The 19,065-nt window shown below is 45.0% G+C and overlaps 27 non-coding genes across 27 annotated transcripts; all 27 read left to right on the forward strand.

The window, feature by feature from the left end:
• Positions 1-12: 12 nt before the first annotated feature.
• On the forward strand, positions 13-84 carry TRNAA-UGC (transfer RNA alanine (anticodon UGC)). Its single transcript has one exon. It is a non-coding gene; the product is annotated as a tRNA-Ala (tRNA).
• A 230-nt stretch (positions 85-314) lies between these two features.
• On the forward strand, positions 315-386 carry TRNAA-CGC (transfer RNA alanine (anticodon CGC)). Its single transcript has one exon. It is a non-coding gene; the product is annotated as a tRNA-Ala (tRNA).
• Positions 387-537: 151 nt separating this feature from the next.
• TRNAA-UGC (transfer RNA alanine (anticodon UGC)) lies at positions 538-609 on the forward strand. Its single transcript has one exon. It is a non-coding gene; the product is annotated as a tRNA-Ala (tRNA).
• A 1,544-nt stretch (positions 610-2,153) lies between these two features.
• On the forward strand, positions 2,154-2,225 carry TRNAA-UGC (transfer RNA alanine (anticodon UGC)). The gene has a single exon. It is a non-coding gene; the product is annotated as a tRNA-Ala (tRNA).
• A 230-nt stretch (positions 2,226-2,455) lies between these two features.
• TRNAA-CGC (transfer RNA alanine (anticodon CGC)) lies at positions 2,456-2,527 on the forward strand. Its single transcript has one exon. It is a non-coding gene; the product is annotated as a tRNA-Ala (tRNA).
• Positions 2,528-2,678: 151 nt separating this feature from the next.
• TRNAA-UGC (transfer RNA alanine (anticodon UGC)) lies at positions 2,679-2,750 on the forward strand. Its single transcript has one exon. It is a non-coding gene; the product is annotated as a tRNA-Ala (tRNA).
• Positions 2,751-4,294: 1,544 nt separating this feature from the next.
• On the forward strand, positions 4,295-4,366 carry TRNAA-UGC (transfer RNA alanine (anticodon UGC)). The gene has a single exon. It is a non-coding gene; the product is annotated as a tRNA-Ala (tRNA).
• Positions 4,367-4,596: 230 nt separating this feature from the next.
• On the forward strand, positions 4,597-4,668 carry TRNAA-CGC (transfer RNA alanine (anticodon CGC)). The gene has a single exon. It is a non-coding gene; the product is annotated as a tRNA-Ala (tRNA).
• Positions 4,669-4,819: 151 nt separating this feature from the next.
• Positions 4,820-4,891, forward strand: TRNAA-UGC (transfer RNA alanine (anticodon UGC)). The gene has a single exon. It is a non-coding gene; the product is annotated as a tRNA-Ala (tRNA).
• A 1,562-nt stretch (positions 4,892-6,453) lies between these two features.
• Positions 6,454-6,525, forward strand: TRNAA-UGC (transfer RNA alanine (anticodon UGC)). The gene has a single exon. It is a non-coding gene; the product is annotated as a tRNA-Ala (tRNA).
• A 230-nt stretch (positions 6,526-6,755) lies between these two features.
• Positions 6,756-6,827, forward strand: TRNAA-CGC (transfer RNA alanine (anticodon CGC)). Its single transcript has one exon. It is a non-coding gene; the product is annotated as a tRNA-Ala (tRNA).
• A 151-nt stretch (positions 6,828-6,978) lies between these two features.
• TRNAA-UGC (transfer RNA alanine (anticodon UGC)) lies at positions 6,979-7,050 on the forward strand. Its single transcript has one exon. It is a non-coding gene; the product is annotated as a tRNA-Ala (tRNA).
• Positions 7,051-8,593: 1,543 nt separating this feature from the next.
• TRNAA-UGC (transfer RNA alanine (anticodon UGC)) lies at positions 8,594-8,665 on the forward strand. Its single transcript has one exon. It is a non-coding gene; the product is annotated as a tRNA-Ala (tRNA).
• A 230-nt stretch (positions 8,666-8,895) lies between these two features.
• On the forward strand, positions 8,896-8,967 carry TRNAA-CGC (transfer RNA alanine (anticodon CGC)). The gene has a single exon. It is a non-coding gene; the product is annotated as a tRNA-Ala (tRNA).
• Positions 8,968-9,118: 151 nt separating this feature from the next.
• Positions 9,119-9,190, forward strand: TRNAA-UGC (transfer RNA alanine (anticodon UGC)). The gene has a single exon. It is a non-coding gene; the product is annotated as a tRNA-Ala (tRNA).
• A 1,555-nt stretch (positions 9,191-10,745) lies between these two features.
• TRNAA-UGC (transfer RNA alanine (anticodon UGC)) lies at positions 10,746-10,817 on the forward strand. The gene has a single exon. It is a non-coding gene; the product is annotated as a tRNA-Ala (tRNA).
• A 230-nt stretch (positions 10,818-11,047) lies between these two features.
• Positions 11,048-11,119, forward strand: TRNAA-CGC (transfer RNA alanine (anticodon CGC)). The gene has a single exon. It is a non-coding gene; the product is annotated as a tRNA-Ala (tRNA).
• A 151-nt stretch (positions 11,120-11,270) lies between these two features.
• Positions 11,271-11,342, forward strand: TRNAA-UGC (transfer RNA alanine (anticodon UGC)). Its single transcript has one exon. It is a non-coding gene; the product is annotated as a tRNA-Ala (tRNA).
• Positions 11,343-12,885: 1,543 nt separating this feature from the next.
• TRNAA-UGC (transfer RNA alanine (anticodon UGC)) lies at positions 12,886-12,957 on the forward strand. Its single transcript has one exon. It is a non-coding gene; the product is annotated as a tRNA-Ala (tRNA).
• A 230-nt stretch (positions 12,958-13,187) lies between these two features.
• On the forward strand, positions 13,188-13,259 carry TRNAA-CGC (transfer RNA alanine (anticodon CGC)). The gene has a single exon. It is a non-coding gene; the product is annotated as a tRNA-Ala (tRNA).
• A 151-nt stretch (positions 13,260-13,410) lies between these two features.
• TRNAA-UGC (transfer RNA alanine (anticodon UGC)) lies at positions 13,411-13,482 on the forward strand. Its single transcript has one exon. It is a non-coding gene; the product is annotated as a tRNA-Ala (tRNA).
• Positions 13,483-15,035: 1,553 nt separating this feature from the next.
• Positions 15,036-15,107, forward strand: TRNAA-UGC (transfer RNA alanine (anticodon UGC)). The gene has a single exon. It is a non-coding gene; the product is annotated as a tRNA-Ala (tRNA).
• A 230-nt stretch (positions 15,108-15,337) lies between these two features.
• On the forward strand, positions 15,338-15,409 carry TRNAA-CGC (transfer RNA alanine (anticodon CGC)). Its single transcript has one exon. It is a non-coding gene; the product is annotated as a tRNA-Ala (tRNA).
• A 151-nt stretch (positions 15,410-15,560) lies between these two features.
• On the forward strand, positions 15,561-15,632 carry TRNAA-UGC (transfer RNA alanine (anticodon UGC)). Its single transcript has one exon. It is a non-coding gene; the product is annotated as a tRNA-Ala (tRNA).
• Positions 15,633-17,183: 1,551 nt separating this feature from the next.
• Positions 17,184-17,255, forward strand: TRNAA-UGC (transfer RNA alanine (anticodon UGC)). The gene has a single exon. It is a non-coding gene; the product is annotated as a tRNA-Ala (tRNA).
• A 230-nt stretch (positions 17,256-17,485) lies between these two features.
• Positions 17,486-17,557, forward strand: TRNAA-CGC (transfer RNA alanine (anticodon CGC)). The gene has a single exon. It is a non-coding gene; the product is annotated as a tRNA-Ala (tRNA).
• A 199-nt stretch (positions 17,558-17,756) lies between these two features.
• TRNAA-UGC (transfer RNA alanine (anticodon UGC)) lies at positions 17,757-17,828 on the forward strand. The gene has a single exon. It is a non-coding gene; the product is annotated as a tRNA-Ala (tRNA).
• The last annotated feature ends 1,237 nt before the right edge of the window (positions 17,829-19,065 follow it).

Consider the following 19,065-nt stretch of genomic DNA (forward strand, 5'->3'; position numbering starts at 1 on the left):
ACCACATGGTAAGGGGATGTAGCTCAGTGGTAGAGCGCACGCTTTGCATGTGCGAGGTCCCGGGTTCAATCCCCGGCATCTCCATTTACCGTACGCCAAGGGAAACGGCCACCCCTCATCTGCTGCAACCCAGGCATGTGCACACACATGGGAAACATTTGGCAAAAACAACCCTTACATAAACATGCCTGGCCGCACCCTCCAAAGTCATTAGCATGTAAGGGTGGAGGAGACAACCAGGAATTCTTCCCTTTGTTCCTCTCTATCTGCATTTTCAACTCACAAGGATCAAAGGTCTGCTCCTGAGTAGTAAGGGGGATGTAGCTCAGTGGTAGAGCGCACGCTTCGCATGTGTGAGGTCCCGGGTTCAACCCCCGGCATCTCCATTCTTTATCTTAAAACCGAGTCTAGTTACCATGTAGCGCATGCTGAGTGGCCTAACTATCCCCACAAAGTGCAAAATACTGCTGAGAACTTTACTCTAAAGTCAAACTTCACACCCCCCAAAAAAAAGGCACAGACTAAGGCAAACAAGATGGGGATGTAGCTCAGTGGTAGAGCGCACGCTTTGCATGTGTGAGGTCCCGGGTTCAATCCCCAGCATCTCCATTCTTTATCTTAAAGCCGAGTCTAGTATCTATGCAGCGCATGCTGACTTGACTAATTATCCCCACAAAGTGCAAAATCCTGCTGAGAACTTTTCTCTAAAGTCAAACTTTCTTTCCCCCCCCCCCAAAAAAAAAAAAGGCACAGAAGGGCAAGCACAAGCACAAGATGGGGATGTAGCTCAGTGGTAGAGCGCATGCTTTGCATGTGTGAAGCCCCATGTTCAATTCCCAGCATCTCCAGCCTTCGCCGTAAACAGATATCAGTTGGGGTGATTGCAACTAGTTTCAAAACCCTGCCCACAGCTTTGCTGGGTACTGTCAAAATGGGTGGCAGTAGCAAGGAAGGCTTTTCTTAGAAGCATGCTAATGAACTTGTAGTTGACATTGGCTGTCTGTTTAAGGGTATGTCCAGTTTTGTTAGAAAATAAGTAAAAGTAATATTGTATATACAATTGTAACACAAGCCATATTGTCACTTATTTAAAAAAAAAGATCTTTCCTTTTCAATTGGCAGCGCTGTCATTTTCTGTAAAATTCAATGCAATATGGCAACCTAGAGGCGTTCCGTACACAATTGGTGTACAGAACGGCCCCCAGAGATTTCACTTCCTGTTTGTGTGATTGGCTCACTGATTTTCCCAGAAGTCTTGCCTTAGATACAAGTCAGATTTTAGGCATCCTCTGCAAGAAAAAATGTCAGATTTGGTGAGATGCTCCTAAATGGTTAAGTACTTCTCAAGGACTGCAGGTCCTGTTATTCTTCTCACTAGAGCCCTGCAAGTGCATCAGCTGCTCAAAAGTGAAGAATAAAAAAATCACTCCCATTTCAAATCAGTCCTGCACAAGACATGATCTAACAAAAAGCTATTCATTCAGAGAAGAAACAGGTAGGACTCTGCAACAAAACGTGTTAAAATTCTTGCAATGTCCATTGATCACCCAGAGGGGATTGGTTTTTTTTCCTCAATAAAAGAGGAGTCCTCCCTGCATAAGTTCTGCCCTGAAGATGTAGTTTAATGGTGTCATTTGTTGAACTGTACGCATAGGCTATAGTAGAGGAAATCTTCACATTCCTGTGTCAGCGGTTTCTTATTGTGTTGACACGTGAGGCTATTAGGCATGGCTTTGCATGGGTTAATGCATGACCTCTATCTGCAGTCTGAGACCTGACACCTCCTGAGAAGAAACTTCATTTCGAAAAAGTCCTGCCTCTCTCAGACTAGTGCTCATGCAGGTGAGAGTCACACAGTAATTAGATGTGACACAGACACAAAGAGAGGTCACTTATGCAGCTGGGAGATGATGTGTTGTCAGCTAACTGACAAACACAATTCGGACATAAATGTTTTTTTTTTTGGCTCTTGAAGGCTGAAAGTCCTTCCTGGAAGAAAAAAAATGAAAGCGTGGTTGGTTTTGGGAAGTGAAGGAGGCCCTGAGTACTGGTAGTGGAACACAGATGTGAAGGCCAGGTGCCGGGTTAAAGGATGCAACATCGTTTAGAGCTTTTTGGGGGGCGAAAAAGGCACAGGCGCTACCACATGGTAAGGGGATGTAGCTCAGTGGTAGAGCGCACGCTTTGCATGTGCGAGGTCCCGGGTTCAATCCCCGGCATCTCCATTTACCGTACGCCAAGGGAAACGGCCACCCCTCATCTGCTGCAACCCAGGCATGTGCACACACATGGGAAACATTTGGCAAAAACAACCCTTACATAAACATGCCTGGCCGCACCCTCCAAAGTCATTAGCATGTAAGGGTGGAGGAGACAACCAGGAATTCTTCCCTTTGTTCCTCTCTATCTGCATTTTCAACTCACAAGGATCAAAGGTCTGCTCCTGAGTAGTAAGGGGGATGTAGCTCAGTGGTAGAGCGCACGCTTCGCATGTGTGAGGTCCCGGGTTCAACCCCCGGCATCTCCATTCTTTATCTTAAAACCGAGTCTAGTTACCATGTAGCGCATGCTGAGTGGCCTAACTATCCCCACAAAGTGCAAAATACTGCTGAGAACTTTACTCTAAAGTCAAACTTCACACCCCCCAAAAAAAAGGCACAGACTAAGGCAAACAAGATGGGGATGTAGCTCAGTGGTAGAGCGCACGCTTTGCATGTGTGAGGTCCCGGGTTCAATCCCCAGCATCTCCATTCTTTATCTTAAAGCCGAGTCTAGTATCTATGCAGCGCATGCTGACTTGACTAATTATCCCCACAAAGTGCAAAATCCTGCTGAGAACTTTTCTCTAAAGTCAAACTTTCTTTCCCCCCCCCCCAAAAAAAAAAAAGGCACAGAAGGGCAAGCACAAGCACAAGATGGGGATGTAGCTCAGTGGTAGAGCGCATGCTTTGCATGTGTGAAGCCCCATGTTCAATTCCCAGCATCTCCAGCCTTCGCCGTAAACAGATATCAGTTGGGGTGATTGCAACTAGTTTCAAAACCCTGCCCACAGCTTTGCTGGGTACTGTCAAAATGGGTGGCAGTAGCAAGGAAGGCTTTTCTTAGAAGCATGCTAATGAACTTGTAGTTGACATTGGCTGTCTGTTTAAGGGTATGTCCAGTTTTGTTAGAAAATAAGTAAAAGTAATATTGTATATACAATTGTAACACAAGCCATATTGTCACTTATTTAAAAAAAAAGATCTTTCCTTTTCAATTGGCAGCGCTGTCATTTTCTGTAAAATTCAATGCAATATGGCAACCTAGAGGCGTTCCGTACACAATTGGTGTACAGAACGGCCCCCAGAGATTTCACTTCCTGTTTGTGTGATTGGCTCACTGATTTTCCCAGAAGTCTTGCCTTAGATACAAGTCAGATTTTAGGCATCCTCTGCAAGAAAAAATGTCAGATTTGGTGAGATGCTCCTAAATGGTTAAGTACTTCTCAAGGACTGCAGGTCCTGTTATTCTTCTCACTAGAGCCCTGCAAGTGCATCAGCTGCTCAAAAGTGAAGAATAAAAAAATCACTCCCATTTCAAATCAGTCCTGCACAAGACATGATCTAACAAAAAGCTATTCATTCAGAGAAGAAACAGGTAGGACTCTGCAACAAAACGTGTTAAAATTCTTGCAATGTCCATTGATCACCCAGAGGGGATTGGTTTTTTTTCCTCAATAAAAGAGGAGTCCTCCCTGCATAAGTTCTGCCCTGAAGATGTAGTTTAATGGTGTCATTTGTTGAACTGTACGCATAGGCTATAGTAGAGGAAATCTTCACATTCCTGTGTCAGCGGTTTCTTATTGTGTTGACACGTGAGGCTATTAGGCATGGCTTTGCATGGGTTAATGCATGACCTCTATCTGCAGTCTGAGACCTGACACCTCCTGAGAAGAAACTTCATTTCGAAAAAGTCCTGCCTCTCTCAGACTAGTGCTCATGCAGGTGAGAGTCACACAGTAATTAGATGTGACACAGACACAAAGAGAGGTCACTTATGCAGCTGGGAGATGATGTGTTGTCAGCTAACTGACAAACACAATTCGGACATAAATGTTTTTTTTTTTGGCTCTTGAAGGCTGAAAGTCCTTCCTGGAAGAAAAAAAATGAAAGCGTGGTTGGTTTTGGGAAGTGAAGGAGGCCCTGAGTACTGGTAGTGGAACACAGATGTGAAGGCCAGGTGCCGGGTTAAAGGATGCAACATCGTTTAGAGCTTTTTGGGGGGCGAAAAAGGCACAGGCGCTACCACATGGTAAGGGGATGTAGCTCAGTGGTAGAGCGCACGCTTTGCATGTGCGAGGTCCCGGGTTCAATCCCCGGCATCTCCATTTACCGTACGCCAAGGGAAACGGCCACCCCTCATCTGCTGCAACCCAGGCATGTGCACACACATGGGAAACATTTGGCAAAAACAACCCTTACATAAACATGCCTGGCCGCACCCTCCAAAGTCATTAGCATGTAAGGGTGGAGGAGACAACCAGGAATTCTTCCCTTTGTTCCTCTCTATCTGCATTTTCAACTCACAAGGATCAAAGGTCTGCTCCTGAGTAGTAAGGGGGATGTAGCTCAGTGGTAGAGCGCACGCTTCGCATGTGTGAGGTCCCGGGTTCAACCCCCGGCATCTCCATTCTTTATCTTAAAACCGAGTCTAGTTACCATGTAGCGCATGCTGAGTGGCCTAACTATCCCCACAAAGTGCAAAATACTGCTGAGAACTTTACTCTAAAGTCAAACTTCACACCCCCCAAAAAAAAGGCACAGACTAAGGCAAACAAGATGGGGATGTAGCTCAGTGGTAGAGCGCACGCTTTGCATGTGTGAGGTCCCGGGTTCAATCCCCAGCATCTCCATTCTTTATCTTAAAGCCGAGTCTAGTATCTATGCAGCGCATGCTGACTTGACTAATTATCCCCACAAAGTGCAAAATCCTGCTGAGAACTTTTCTCTAAAGTCAAACTTTCTCCCCCCCCCCCAAAAAAAAAAAAAAGGCACAGAAGGGCAAGCACAAGCACAAGCACAAGCACAAGCACAAGATGGGGATGTAGCTCAGTGGTAGAGCGCATGCTTTGCATGTGTGAAGCCCCATGTTCATTTCCCAGCATCTCCAGCCTTCGCCGTAAACAGATATCAGTTGGGGTGATTGCAACTAGTTTCAAAACCCTGCCCACAGCTTTGCTGGGTACTGTCAAAATGGGTGGCAGTAGCAAGGAAGGCTTTTCTTAGAAGCATGCTAATGAACTTGTAGTTGACATTGGCTGTCTGTTTAAGGGTATGTCCAGTTTTGTTAGAAAATAAGTAAAAGTAATATTGTATATACAATTGTAACACAAGCCATATTGTCACTTATTTAAAAAAAAAGATCTTTCCTTTTCAATTGGCAGCGCTGTCATTTTCTGTAAAATTCAATGCAATATGGCAACCTAGAGGCGTTCCGTACACAATTGGTGTACAGAACGGCCCCCGGAGATTTCACTTCCTGTTTGTGTGATTGGCTCACTGATTTTCCCAGAAGTCTTGCCTTAGATACAAGTCAGATTTTAGGCATCCTCTGCAAGAAAAAATGTCAGATTTGGTGAGATGCTCCTAAATGGTTAAGTACTTCTCAAGGACTGCAGGTCCTGTTATTCTTCTCACTAGAGCCCTGCAAGTGCATCAGCTGCTCAAAAGTGAAGAATAAAAAAATCACTCCCATTTCAAATCAGTCCTGCACAAGACATGATCTAACAAAAAGCTATTCATTCAGAGAAGAAACAGGTAGGACTCTGCAACAAAACGTGTTAAAATTCTTGCAATGTCCATTGATCACCCAGAGGGGATTGGTTTTTTTTCCTCAATAAAAGAGGAGTCCTCCCTGCATAAGTTCTGCCCTGAAGATGTAGTTTAATGGTGTCATTTGTTGAACTGTACGCATAGGCTATAGTAGAGGAAATCTTCACATTCCTGTGTCAGCGGTTTCTTATTGTGTTGACACGTGAGGCTATTAGGCATGGCTTTGCATGGGTTAATGCATGACCTCTATCTGCAGTCTGAGACCTGACACCTCCTGAGAAGAAACTTCATTTCAAAAAAGTCATGCCTCTCTCAGACTAGTGCTCATGCAGGTGAGAGTCACACAGTAATTAGATGTGACACAGACACAAAGAGAGGTCACTTATGCAGCTGGGAGATGATGTGTTGTCAGCTAACTGACAAACACAATTCGGACATAAATGTTTTTTTTTTTGGCTCTTGAAGGCTGAAAGTCCTTCCTGGAAGAAAAAAAATGAAAGCGTGGTTGGTTTTGGGAAGTGAAGGAGGCCCTGAGTACTGGTAGTGGAACACAGATGTGATGGCCAGGTGCCGGGTTAAAGGATGCAACATCGTTTAGAGCTTTTTGAGGGGCGAAAAAGGCACAGGCGCTACCACATGGTAAGGGGATGTAGCTCAGTGGTAGAGCGCACGCTTTGCATGTGCGAGGTCCCGGGTTCAATCCCCGGCATCTCCATTTACCGTACGCCAAGGGAAACGGCCACCCCTCATCTGCTGCAACCCAGGCATGTGCACACACATGGGAAACATTTGGCAAAAACAACCCTTACATAAACATGCCTGGCCGCACCCTCCAAAGTCATTAGCATGTAAGGGTGGAGGAGACAACCAGGAATTCTTCCCTTTGTTCCTCTCTATCTGCATTTTCAACTCACAAGGATCAAAGGTCTGCTCCTGAGTAGTAAGGGGGATGTAGCTCAGTGGTAGAGCGCACGCTTCGCATGTGTGAGGTCCCGGGTTCAACCCCCGGCATCTCCATTCTTTATCTTAAAACCGAGTCTAGTTACCATGTAGCGCATGCTGAGTGGCCTAACTATCCCCACAAAGTGCAAAATACTGCTGAGAACTTTACTCTAAAGTCAAACTTCACACCCCCCAAAAAAAAGGCACAGACTAAGGCAAACAAGATGGGGATGTAGCTCAGTGGTAGAGCGCACGCTTTGCATGTGTGAGGTCCCGGGTTCAATCCCCAGCATCTCCATTCTTTATCTTAAAGCCGAGTCTAGTATCTATGCAGCGCATGCTGACTTGACTAATTATCCCCACAAAGTGCAAAATCCTGCTGAGAACTTTTCTCTAAAGTCAAACTTTCTTTCCCCCCCCCCAAAAAAAAAAAAGGCACAGAAGGGCAAGCACAAGCACAAGATGGGGATGTAGCTCAGTGGTAGAGCGCATGCTTTGCATGTGTGAAGCCCCATGTTCAATTCCCAGCATCTCCAGCCTTCGCCGTAAACAGATATCAGTTGGGGTGATTGCAACTAGTTTCAAAACCCTGCCCACAGCTTTGCTGGGTACTGTCAAAATGGGTGGCAGTAGCAAGGAAGGCTTTTCTTAGAAGCATGCTAATGAACTTGTAGTTGACATTGGCTGTCTGTTTAAGGGTATGTCCAGTTTTGTTAGAAAATAAGTAAAAGTAATATTGTATATACAATTGTAACACAAGCCATATTGTCACTTATTTAAAAAAAAAGATCTTTCCTTTTCAATTGGCAGCGCTGTCATTTTCTGTAAAATTCAATGCAATATGGCAACCTAGAGGCGTTCCGTACACAATTGGTGTACAGAACGGCCCCCAGAGATTTCACTTCCTGTTTGTGTGATTGGCTCACTGATTTTCCCAGAAGTCTTGCCTTAGATACAAGTCAGATTTTAGGCATCCTCTGCAAGAAAAAATGTCAGATTTGGTGAGATGCTCCTAAATGGTTAAGTACTTCTCAAGGACTGCAGGTCCTGTTATTCTTCTCACTAGAGCCCTGCAAGTGCATCAGCTGCTCAAAAGTGAAGAATAAAAAAATCACTCCCATTTCAAATCAGTCCTGCACAAGACATGATCTAACAAAAAGCTATTCATTCAGAGAAGAAACAGGTAGGACTCTGCAACAAAACGTGTTAAAATTCTTGCAATGTCCATTGATCACCCAGAGGGGATTGGTTTTTTTTCCTCAATAAAAGAGGAGTCCTCCCTGCATAAGTTCTGCCCTGAAGATGTAGTTTAATGGTGTCATTTGTTGAACTGTACGCATAGGCTATAGTAGAGGAAATCTTCACATTCCTGTGTCAGCGGTTTCTTATTGTGTTGACACGTGAGGCTATTAGGCATGGCTTTGCATGGGTTAATGCATGACCTCTATCTGCAGTCTGAGACCTGACACCTCCTGAGAAGAAACTTCATTTCGAAAAAGTCCTGCCTCTCTCAGACTAGTGCTCATGCAGGTGAGAGTCACACAGTAATTAGATGTGACACAGACACAAAGAGAGGTCACTTATGCAGCTGGGAGATGATGTGTTGTCAGCTAACTGACAAACACAATTCGGACATAAATGTTTTTTTTTTTGGCTCTTGAAGGCTGAAAGTCCTTCCTGGAAGAAAAAAAATGAAAGCGTGGTTGGTTTTGGGAAGTGAAGGAGGCCCTGAGTACTGGTAGTGGAACACAGATGTGAAGGCCAGGTGCCGGGTTAAAGGATGCAACATCGTTTAGAGCTTTTTGGGGGGCGAAAAAGGCACAGGCGCTACCACATGGTAAGGGGATGTAGCTCAGTGGTAGAGCGCACGCTTTGCATGTGCGAGGTCCCGGGTTCAATCCCCGGCATCTCCATTTACCGTACGCCAAGGGAAACGGCCACCCCTCATCTGCTGCAACCCAGGCATGTGCACACACATGGGAAACATTTGGCAAAAACAACCCTTACATAAACATGCCTGGCCGCACCCTCCAAAGTCATTAGCATGTAAGGGTGGAGGAGACAACCAGGAATTCTTCCCTTTGTTCCTCTCTATCTGCATTTTCAACTCACAAGGATCAAAGGTCTGCTCCTGAGTAGTAAGGGGGATGTAGCTCAGTGGTAGAGCGCACGCTTCGCATGTGTGAGGTCCCGGGTTCAACCCCCGGCATCTCCATTCTTTATCTTAAAACCGAGTCTAGTTACCATGTAGCGCATGCTGAGTGGCCTAACTATCCCCACAAAGTGCAAAATACTGCTGAGAACTTTACTCTAAAGTCAAACTTCACACCCCCCAAAAAAAAGGCACAGACTAAGGCAAACAAGATGGGGATGTAGCTCAGTGGTAGAGCGCACGCTTTGCATGTGTGAGGTCCCGGGTTCAATCCCCAGCATCTCCATTCTTTATCTTAAAGCCGAGTCTAGTATCTATGCAGCGCATGCTGACTTGACTAATTATCCCCACAAAGTGCAAAATCCTGCTGAGAACTTTTCTCTAAAGTCAAACTTTCTCCCCCCCCCCCCCCAAAAAAAAAAAAAAAGGCACAGAAGGGCAAGCACAAGCACAAGCACAAGATGGGGATGTAGCTCAGTGGTAGAGCGCATGCTTTGCATGTGTGAAGCCCCATGTTCATTTCCCAGCATCTCCAGCCTTCGCCGTAAACAGATATCAGTTGGGGTGATTGCAACTAGTTTCAAAACCCTGCCCACAGCTTTGCTGGGTACTGTCAAAATGGGTGGCAGTAGCAAGGAAGGCTTTTCTTAGAAGCATGCTAATGAACTTGTTGTTGACATTGGCTGTCTGTTTAAGGGTATGTCCAGTTTTGTTAGAAAATAAGTAAAAGTAATATTGTATATACAATTGTAACACAAGCCATATTGTCACTTATTTAAAAAAAAAGATCTTTCCTTTTCAATTGGCAGCGCTGTCATTTTCTGTAAAATTCAATGCAATATGGCAACCTAGAGGCGTTCCGTACACAATTGGTGTACAGAACGGCCCCCAGAGATTTCACTTCCTGTTTGTGTGATTGGCTCACTGATTTTCCCAGAAGTCTTGCCTTAGATACAAGTCAGATTTTAGGCATCCTCTGCAAGAAAAAATGTCAGATTTGGTGAGATGCTCCTAAATGGTTAAGTACTTCTCAAGGACTGCAGGTCCTGTTATTCTTCTCACTAGAGCCCTGCAAGTGCATCAGCTGCTCAAAAGTGAAGAATAAAAAAATCACTCCCATTTCAAATCAGTCCTGCACAAGACATGATCTAACAAAAAGCTATTCATTCAGAGAAGAAACAGGTAGGACTCTGCAACAAAACGTGTTAAAATTCTTGCAATGTCCATTGATCACCCAGAGGGGATTGGTTTTTTTTCCTCAATAAAAGAGGAGTCCTCCCTGCATAAGTTCTGCCCTGAAGATGTAGTTTAATGGTGTCATTTGTTGAACTGTACGCATAGGCTATAGTAGAGGAAATCTTCACATTCCTGTGTCAGCGGTTTCTTATTGTGTTGACACGTGAGGCTATTAGGCATGGCTTTGCATGGGTTAATGCATGACCTCTATCTGCAGTGTGAGACCTGACACCTCCTGAGAAGAAACTTCATTTCGAAAAAAGTCCTGCCTCTCTCAGACTAGTGCTCATGCAGGTGAGAGTCACACAGTAATTAGATGTGACACAGACACAAAGAGAGGTCACTTATGCAGCTGGGAGATGATGTGTTGTCAGCTAACTGACAAACACAATTCGGACATAAATGTTTTTTTTTTTGGCTCTTGAAGGCTGAAAGTCCTTCCTGGAAGAAAAAAAATGAAAGCGTGGTTGGTTTTGGGAAGTGAAGGAGGCCCTGAGTACTGGTAGTGGAACACAGATGTGAAGGCCAGGTGCCGGGTTAAAGGATGCAACATCGTTTAGAGCTTTTTGGGGGGCGAAAAAGGCACAGGCGCTACCACATGGTAAGGGGATGTAGCTCAGTGGTAGAGCGCACGCTTTGCATGTGCGAGGTCCCGGGTTCAATCCCCGGCATCTCCATTTACCGTACGCCAAGGGAAACGGCCACCCCTCATCTGCTGCAACCCAGGCATGTGCACACACATGGGAAACATTTGGCAAAAACAACCCTTACATAAACATGCCTGGCCGCACCCTCCAAAGTCATTAGCATGTAAGGGTGGAGGAGACAACCAGGAATTCTTCCCTTTGTTCCTCTCTATCTGCATTTTCAACTCACAAGGATCAAAGGTCTGCTCCTGAGTAGTAAGGGGGATGTAGCTCAGTGGTAGAGCGCACGCTTCGCATGTGTGAGGTCCCGGGTTCAACCCCCGGCATCTCCATTCTTTATCTTAAAACCGAGTCTAGTTACCATGTAGCGCATGCTGAGTGGCCTAACTATCCCCACAAAGTGCAAAATACTGCTGAGAACTTTACTCTAAAGTCAAACTTCACACCCCCCAAAAAAAAGGCACAGACTAAGGCAAACAAGATGGGGATGTAGCTCAGTGGTAGAGCGCACGCTTTGCATGTGTGAGGTCCCGGGTTCAATCCCCAGCATCTCCATTCTTTATCTTAAAGCCGAGTCTAGTATCTATGCAGCGCATGCTGACTTGACTAATTATCCCCACAAAGTGCAAAATCCTGCTGAGAACTTTTCTCTAAAGTCAAACTTTCTTTCCCCCCCCCCAAAAAAAAAAAAGGCACAGAAGGGCAAGCACAAGCACAAGATGGGGATGTAGCTCAGTGGTAGAGCGCATGCTTTGCATGTGTGAAGCCCCATGTTCAATTCCCAGCATCTCCAGCCTTCGCCGTAAACAGATATCAGTTGGGGTGATTGCAACTAGTTTCAAAACCCTGCCCACAGCTTTGCTGGGTACTGTCAAAATGGGTGGCAGTAGCAAGGAAGGCTTTTCTTAGAAGCATGCTAATGAACTTGTAGTTGACATTGGCTGTCTGTTTAAGGGTATGTCCAGTTTTGTTAGAAAATAAGTAAAAGTAATATTGTATATACAATTGTAACACAAGCCATATTGTCACTTATTTAAAAAAAAAGATCTTTCCTTTTCAATTGGCAGCGCTGTCATTTTCTGTAAAATTCAATGCAATATGGCAACCTAGAGGCGTTCCGTACACAATTGGTGTACAGAACGGCCCCCAGAGATTTCACTTCCTGTTTGTGTGATTGGCTCACTGATTTTCCCAGAAGTCTTGCCTTAGATACAAGTCAGATTTTAGGCATCCTCTGCAAGAAAAAATGTCAGATTTGGTGAGATGCTCCTAAATGGTTAAGTACTTCTCAAGGACTGCAGGTCCTGTTATTCTTCTCACTAGAGCCCTGCAAGTGCATCAGCTGCTCAAAAGTGAAGAATAAAAAAATCACTCCCATTTCAAATCAGTCCTGCACAAGACATGATCTAACAAAAAGCTATTCATTCAGAGAAGAAACAGGTAGGACTCTGCAACAAAACGTGTTAAAATTCTTGCAATGTCCATTGATCACCCAGAGGGGATTGGTTTTTTTTCCTCAATAAAAGAGGAGTCCTCCCTGCATAAGTTCTGCCCTGAAGATGTAGTTTAATGGTGTCATTTGTTGAACTGTACGCATAGGCTATAGTAGAGGAAATCTTCACATTCCTGTGTCAGCGGTTTCTTATTGTGTTGACACGTGAGGCTATTAGGCATGGCTTTGCATGGGTTAATGCATGACCTCTATCTGCAGTCTGAGACCTGACACCTCCTGAGAAGAAACTTCATTTCGAAAAAGTCCTGCCTCTCTCAGACTAGTGCTCATGCAGGTGAGAGTCACACAGTAATTAGATGTGACACAGACACAAAGAGAGGTCACTTATGCAGCTGGGAGATGATGTGTTGTCAGCTAACTGACAAACACAATTCGGACATAAATGTTTTTTTTTTTGGCTCTTGAAGGCTGAAAGTCCTTCCTGGAAGAAAAAAAATGAAAGCGTGGTTGGTTTTGGGAAGTGAAGGAGGCCCTGAGTACTGGTAGTGGAACACAGATGTGAAGGCCAGGTGCCGGGTTAAAGGATGCAACATCGTTTAGAGCTTTTTGGGGGGCGAAAAAGGCACAGGCGCTACCACATGGTAAGGGGATGTAGCTCAGTGGTAGAGCGCACGCTTTGCATGTGCGAGGTCCCGGGTTCAATCCCCGGCATCTCCATTTACCGTACGCCAAGGGAAACGGCCACCCCTCATCTGCTGCAACCCAGGCATGTGCACACACATGGGAAACATTTGGCAAAAACAACCCTTACATAAACATGCCTGGCCGCACCCTCCAAAGTCATTAGCATGTAAGGGTGGAGGAGACAACCAGGAATTCTTCCCTTTGTTCCTCTCTATCTGCATTTTCAACTCACAAGGATCAAAGGTCTGCTCCTGAGTAGTAAGGGGGATGTAGCTCAGTGGTAGAGCGCACGCTTCGCATGTGTGAGGTCCCGGGTTCAACCCCCGGCATCTCCATTCTTTATCTTAAAACCGAGTCTAGTTACCATGTAGCGCATGCTGAGTGGCCTAACTATCCCCACAAAGTGCAAAATACTGCTGAGAACTTTACTCTAAAGTCAAACTTCACACCCCCCAAAAAAAAGGCACAGACTAAGGCAAACAAGATGGGGATGTAGCTCAGTGGTAGAGCGCACGCTTTGCATGTGTGAGGTCCCGGGTTCAATCCCCAGCATCTCCATTCTTTATCTTAAAGCCGAGTCTAGTATCTATGCAGCGCATGCTGACTTGACTAATTATCCCCACAAAGTGCAAAATCCTGCTGAGAACTTTTCTCTAAAGTCAAACTTTCTCCCCCCCCCCCCAAAAAAAAAAAAAAAGGCACAGAAGGGCAAGCACAAGCACAAGCACAAGATGGGGATGTAGCTCAGTGGTAGAGCGCATGCTTTGCATGTGTGAAGCCCCATGTTCATTTCCCAGCATCTCCAGCCTTCGCCGTAAACAGATATCAGTTGGGGTGATTGCAACTAGTTTCAAAACCCTGCCCACAGCTTTGCTGGGTACTGTCAAAATGGGTGGCAGTAGCAAGGAAGGCTTTTCTTAGAAGCATGCTAATGAACTTGTTGTTGACATTGGCTGTCTGTTTAAGGGTATGTCCAGTTTTGTTAGAAAATAAGTAAAAGTAATATTGTATATACAATTGTAACACAAGCCATATTGTCACTTATTTAAAAAAAAAGATCTTTCCTTTTCAATTGGCAGCGCTGTCATTTTCTGTAAAATTCAATGCAATATGGCAACCTAGAGGCGTTCCGTACACAATTGGTGTACAGAACGGCCCCCAGAGATTTCACTTCCTGTTTGTGTGATTGGCTCACTGATTTTCCCAGAAGTCTTGCCTTAGATACAAGTCAGATTTTAGGCATCCTCTGCAAGAAAAAATGTCAGATTTGGTGAGATGCTCCTAAATGGTTAAGTACTTCTCAAGGACTGCAGGTCCTGTTATTCTTCTCACTAGAGCCCTGCAAGTGCATCAGCTGCTCAAAAGTGAAGAATAAAAAAATCACTCCCATTTCAAATCAGTCCTGCACAAGACATGATCTAACAAAAAGCTATTCATTCAGAGAAGAAACAGGTAGGACTCTGCAACAAAACGTGTTAAAATTCTTGCAATGTCCATTGATCACCCAGAGGGGATTGGTTTTTTTTCCTCAATAAAAGAGGAGTCCTCCCTGCATAAGTTCTGCCCTGAAGATGTAGTTTAATGGTGTCATTTGTTGAACTGTACGCATAGGCTATAGTAGAGGAAATCTTCACATTCCTGTGTCAGCGGTTTCTTATTGTGTTGACACGTGAGGCTATTAGGCATGGCTTTGCATGGGTTAATGCATGACCTCTATCTGCAGTGTGAGACCTGACACCTCCTGAGAAGAAACTTCATTTCGAAAAAAGTCCTGCCTCTCTCAGACTAGTGCTCATGCAGGTGAGAGTCACACAGTAATTAGATGTGACACAGACACAAAGAGAGGTCACTTATGCAGCTGGGAGATGATGTGTTGTCAGCTAACTGACAAACACAATTCGGACATAAATGTTTTTTTTTTTGGCTCTTGAAGGCTGAAAGTCCTTCCTGGAAGAAAAAAAATGAAAGCGTGGTTGGTTTTGGGAAGTGAAGGAGGCCCTGAGTACTGGTAGTGGAACACAGATGTGAAGGCCAGGTGCCGGGTTAAAGGATGCAACATCGTTTAGAGCTTTTTGGGGGGCGAAAAAGGCACAGGCGCTACCACATGGTAAGGGGATGTAGCTCAGTGGTAGAGCGCACGCTTTGCATGTGCGAGGTCCCGGGTTCAATCCCCGGCATCTCCATTTACCGTACGCCAAGGGAAACGGCCACCCCTCATCTGCTGCAACCCAGGCATGTGCACACACATGGGAAACATTTGGCAAAAACAACCCTTACATAAACATGCCTGGCCGCACCCTCCAAAGTCATTAGCATGTAAGGGTGGAGGAGACAACCAGGAATTCTTCCCTTTGTTCCTCTCTATCTGCATTTTCAACTCACAAGGATCAAAGGTCTGCTCCTGAGTAGTAAGGGGGATGTAGCTCAGTGGTAGAGCGCACGCTTCGCATGTGTGAGGTCCCGGGTTCAACCCCCGGCATCTCCATTCTTTATCTTAAAACCGAGTCTAGTTACCATGTAGCGCATGCTGAGTGGCCTAACTATCCCCACAAAGTGCAAAATACTGCTGAGAACTTTACTCTAAAGTCAAACTTCACACCCCCCAAAAAAAAGGCACAGACTAAGGCAAACAAGATGGGGATGTAGCTCAGTGGTAGAGCGCACGCTTTGCATGTGTGAGGTCCCGGGTTCAATCCCCAGCATCTCCATTCTTTATCTTAAAGCCGAGTCTAGTATCTATGCAGCGCATGCTGACTTGACTAATTATCCCCACAAAGTGCAAAATCCTGCTGAGAACTTTTCTCTAAAGTCAAACTTTCTCCCCCCCCCCCCAAAAAAAAAAAAAAGGCACAGAAGGGCAAGCACAAGCACAAGCACAAGATGGGGATGTAGCTCAGTGGTAGAGCGCATGCTTTGCATGTGTGAAGCCCCATGTTCATTTCCCAGCATCTCCAGCCTTCGCCGTAAACAGATATCAGTTGGGGTGATTGCAACTAGTTTCAAAACCCTGCCCACAGCTTTGCTGGGTACTGTCAAAATGGGTGGCAGTAGCAAGGAAGGCTTTTCTTAGAAGCATGCTAATGAACTTGTTGTTGACATTGGCTGTCTGTTTAAGGGTATGTCCAGTTTTGTTAGAAAATAAGTAAAAGTAATATTGTATATACAATTGTAACACAAGCCATATTGTCACTTATTTAAAAAAAAAGATCTTTCCTTTTCAATTGGCAGCGCTGTCATTTTCTGTAAAATTCAATGCAATATGGCAACCTAGAGGCGTTCCGTACACAATTGGTGTACAGAACGGCCCCCAGAGATTTCACTTCCTGTTTGTGTGATTGGCTCACTGATTTTCCCAGAAGTCTTGCCTTAGATACAAGTCAGATTTTAGGCATCCTCTGCAAGAAAAATGTCAGATTTGGTGAGATGCTCCTAAATGGTTAAGTACTTCTCAAGGACTGCAGGTCCTGTTATTCTTCTCACTAGAGCCCTGCAAGTGCATCAGCTGCTCAAAAGTGAAGAATAAAAAAATCACTCCCATTTCAAATCAGTCCTGCACAAGACATGATCTAACAAAAAGCTATTCATTCAGAGAAGAAACAGGTAGGACTCTGCAACAAAACGTGTTAAAATTCTTGCAATGTCCATTGATCACCCAGAGGGGATTGGTTTTTTTTCCTCAATAAAAGAGGAGTCCTCCCTGCATAAGTTCTGCCCTGAAGATGTAGTTTAATGGTGTCATTTGTTGAACTGTACGCATAGGCTATAGTAGAGGAAATCTTCACATTCCTGTGTCAGCGGTTTCTTATTGTGTTGACACGTGAGGCTATTAGGCATGGCTTTGCATGGGTTAATGCATGACCTCTATCTGCAGTGTGAGACCTGACACCTCCTGAGAAGAAACTTCATTTCGAAAAAAGTCCTGCCTCTCTCAGACTAGTGCTCATGCAGGTGAGAGTCACACAGTAATTAGATGTGACACAGACACAAAGAGAGGTCACTTATGCAGCTGGGAGATGATGTGTTGTCAGCTAACTGACAAACACAATTCGGACATAAATGTTTTTTTTTTTGGCTCTTGAAGGCTGAAAGTCCTTCCTGGAAGAAAAAAAATGAAAGCGTGGTTGGTTTTGGGAAGTGAAGGAGGCCCTGAGTACTGGTAGTGGAACACAGATGTGAAGGCCAGGTGCCGGGTTAAAGGATGCAACATCGTTTAGAGCTTTTTGGGGGGCGAAAAAGGCACAGGCGCTACCACATGGTAAGGGGATGTAGCTCAGTGGTAGAGCGCACGCTTTGCATGTGCGAGGTCCCGGGTTCAATCCCCGGCATCTCCATTTACCGTACGCCAAGGGAAACGGCCACCCCTCATCTGCTGCAACCCAGGCATGTGCACACACATGGGAAACATTTGGCAAAAACAACCCTTACATAAACATGCCTGGCCGCACCCTCCAAAGTCATTAGCATGTAAGGGTGGAGGAGACAACCAGGAATTCTTCCCTTTGTTCCTCTCTATCTGCATTTTCAACTCACAAGGATCAAAGGTCTGCTCCTGAGTAGTAAGGGGGATGTAGCTCAGTGGTAGAGCGCACGCTTCGCATGTGTGAGGTCCCGGGTTCAACCCCCGGCATCTCCTTTCTTTATCTTAAAACCGAGTCTAGTTACCATGTAGCGCATGCTGAGTGGCCTAACTATCCCCACAAAGTGCAAAATACTGCTGAGAACTTTACTCTAAAGTCAAACTTCACACCCCCCAAAAAAAAGGCACAGACTAAGGCACAGACTAAGGCACAGACTAAGGCACAGACTAAGGCACAGACTAAGGCAAACAAGATGGGGATGTAGCTCAGTGGTAGAGCGCACGCTTTGCATGTGTGAGGTCCCGGGTTCAATCCCCAGCATCTCCATTCTTTATCTTAAAGCCGAGTCTAGTATCTATGCAGCGCATGCTGACTTGACTAATTATCCCCACAAAGTGCAAAATCCTGCTGAGAACTTTTCTCTAAAGTCAAACTTTCTCCCCCCCCCCCCCCCCCCCCCCCCCCCCCCCCCCAAAAAAAAAAAAAAGGCACAGAAGGGCAAGCACAAGCACAAGATGGGGATGTAGCTCAGTGGTAGAGCGCATGCTTTGCATGTGTGAAGCCCTATGTTCAATTCCCAGCATCTCCAGCCTTCGCCGTAAACAGATATCAGTTGGGGTGATTGCAACTAGTTTCAAAACCCTGCCCACAGCTTTGCTGGGTACTGTCAAAATGGGTGGCAGTAGCAAGGAAGGCTTTTCTTAGAAGCATGCTAATGAACTTGTAGTTGACATTGGCTGTCTGTTTAAGGGTATGTCCAGTTTTGTTAGAAAATAAGTAAAAGTAATATTGTATATACAATTGTAACACAAGCCATATTGTCACTTATTTAAAAAAAAAGATCTTTCCTTTTCAATTGGCAGCGCTGTCATTTTCTGTAAAATTCAATGCAATATGGCAACCTAGAGGCGTTCCGTACACAATTGGTGTACAGAACGGCCCCACGAGATTTCACTTCCTGTTTGTGTGATTGGCTCACTGATTTTCCCAGAAGTCTTGCCTTAGATACAAGTCAGATTTTAGGCATCCTCTGCAAGAAAAAATGTCAGATTTGGTGAGATGCTCCTAAATGGTTAAGTACTTCTCAAGGACTGCAGGTCCTGTTATTCTTCTCACTAGAGCCCTGCAAGTGCATCAGCTGCTCAAAAGTGAAGAATAAAAAAATCACTCCCATTTCAAATCAGTCCTGCACAAGACATGATCTAACAAAAAGCTATTCATTCAGAGAAGAAACAGGTAGGACTCTGCAACAAAACGTGTTAAAATTCTTGCAATGTCCATTGATCACCCAGAGGGGATTGGTTTTTTTTCCTCAATAAAAGAGGAGTCCTCCCTGCATAAGTTCTGCCCTGAAGATGTAGTTTAATGGTGTCATTTGTTGAACTGTACGCATAGGCTATAGTAGAGGAAATCTTCACATTCCTGTGTCAGCGGTTTCTTATTGTGTTGACACGTGAGGCTATTAGGCATGGCTTTGCATGGGTTAATGCATGACCTCTATCTGCAGTGTGAGACCTGACACCTCCTGAGAAGAAACTTCATTTCGAAAAAGTCCTGCCTCTCT

This window comes from Lithobates pipiens, unplaced genomic scaffold (genome assembly GCF_037356315.1).
Source record: "Lithobates pipiens isolate NorthernLeopardFrog02 unplaced genomic scaffold, aLitPip1_a1.2 Scaffold_23, whole genome shotgun sequence".
Classification (NCBI taxonomy): Eukaryota; Metazoa; Chordata; class Amphibia; order Anura; family Ranidae; genus Lithobates; species Lithobates pipiens.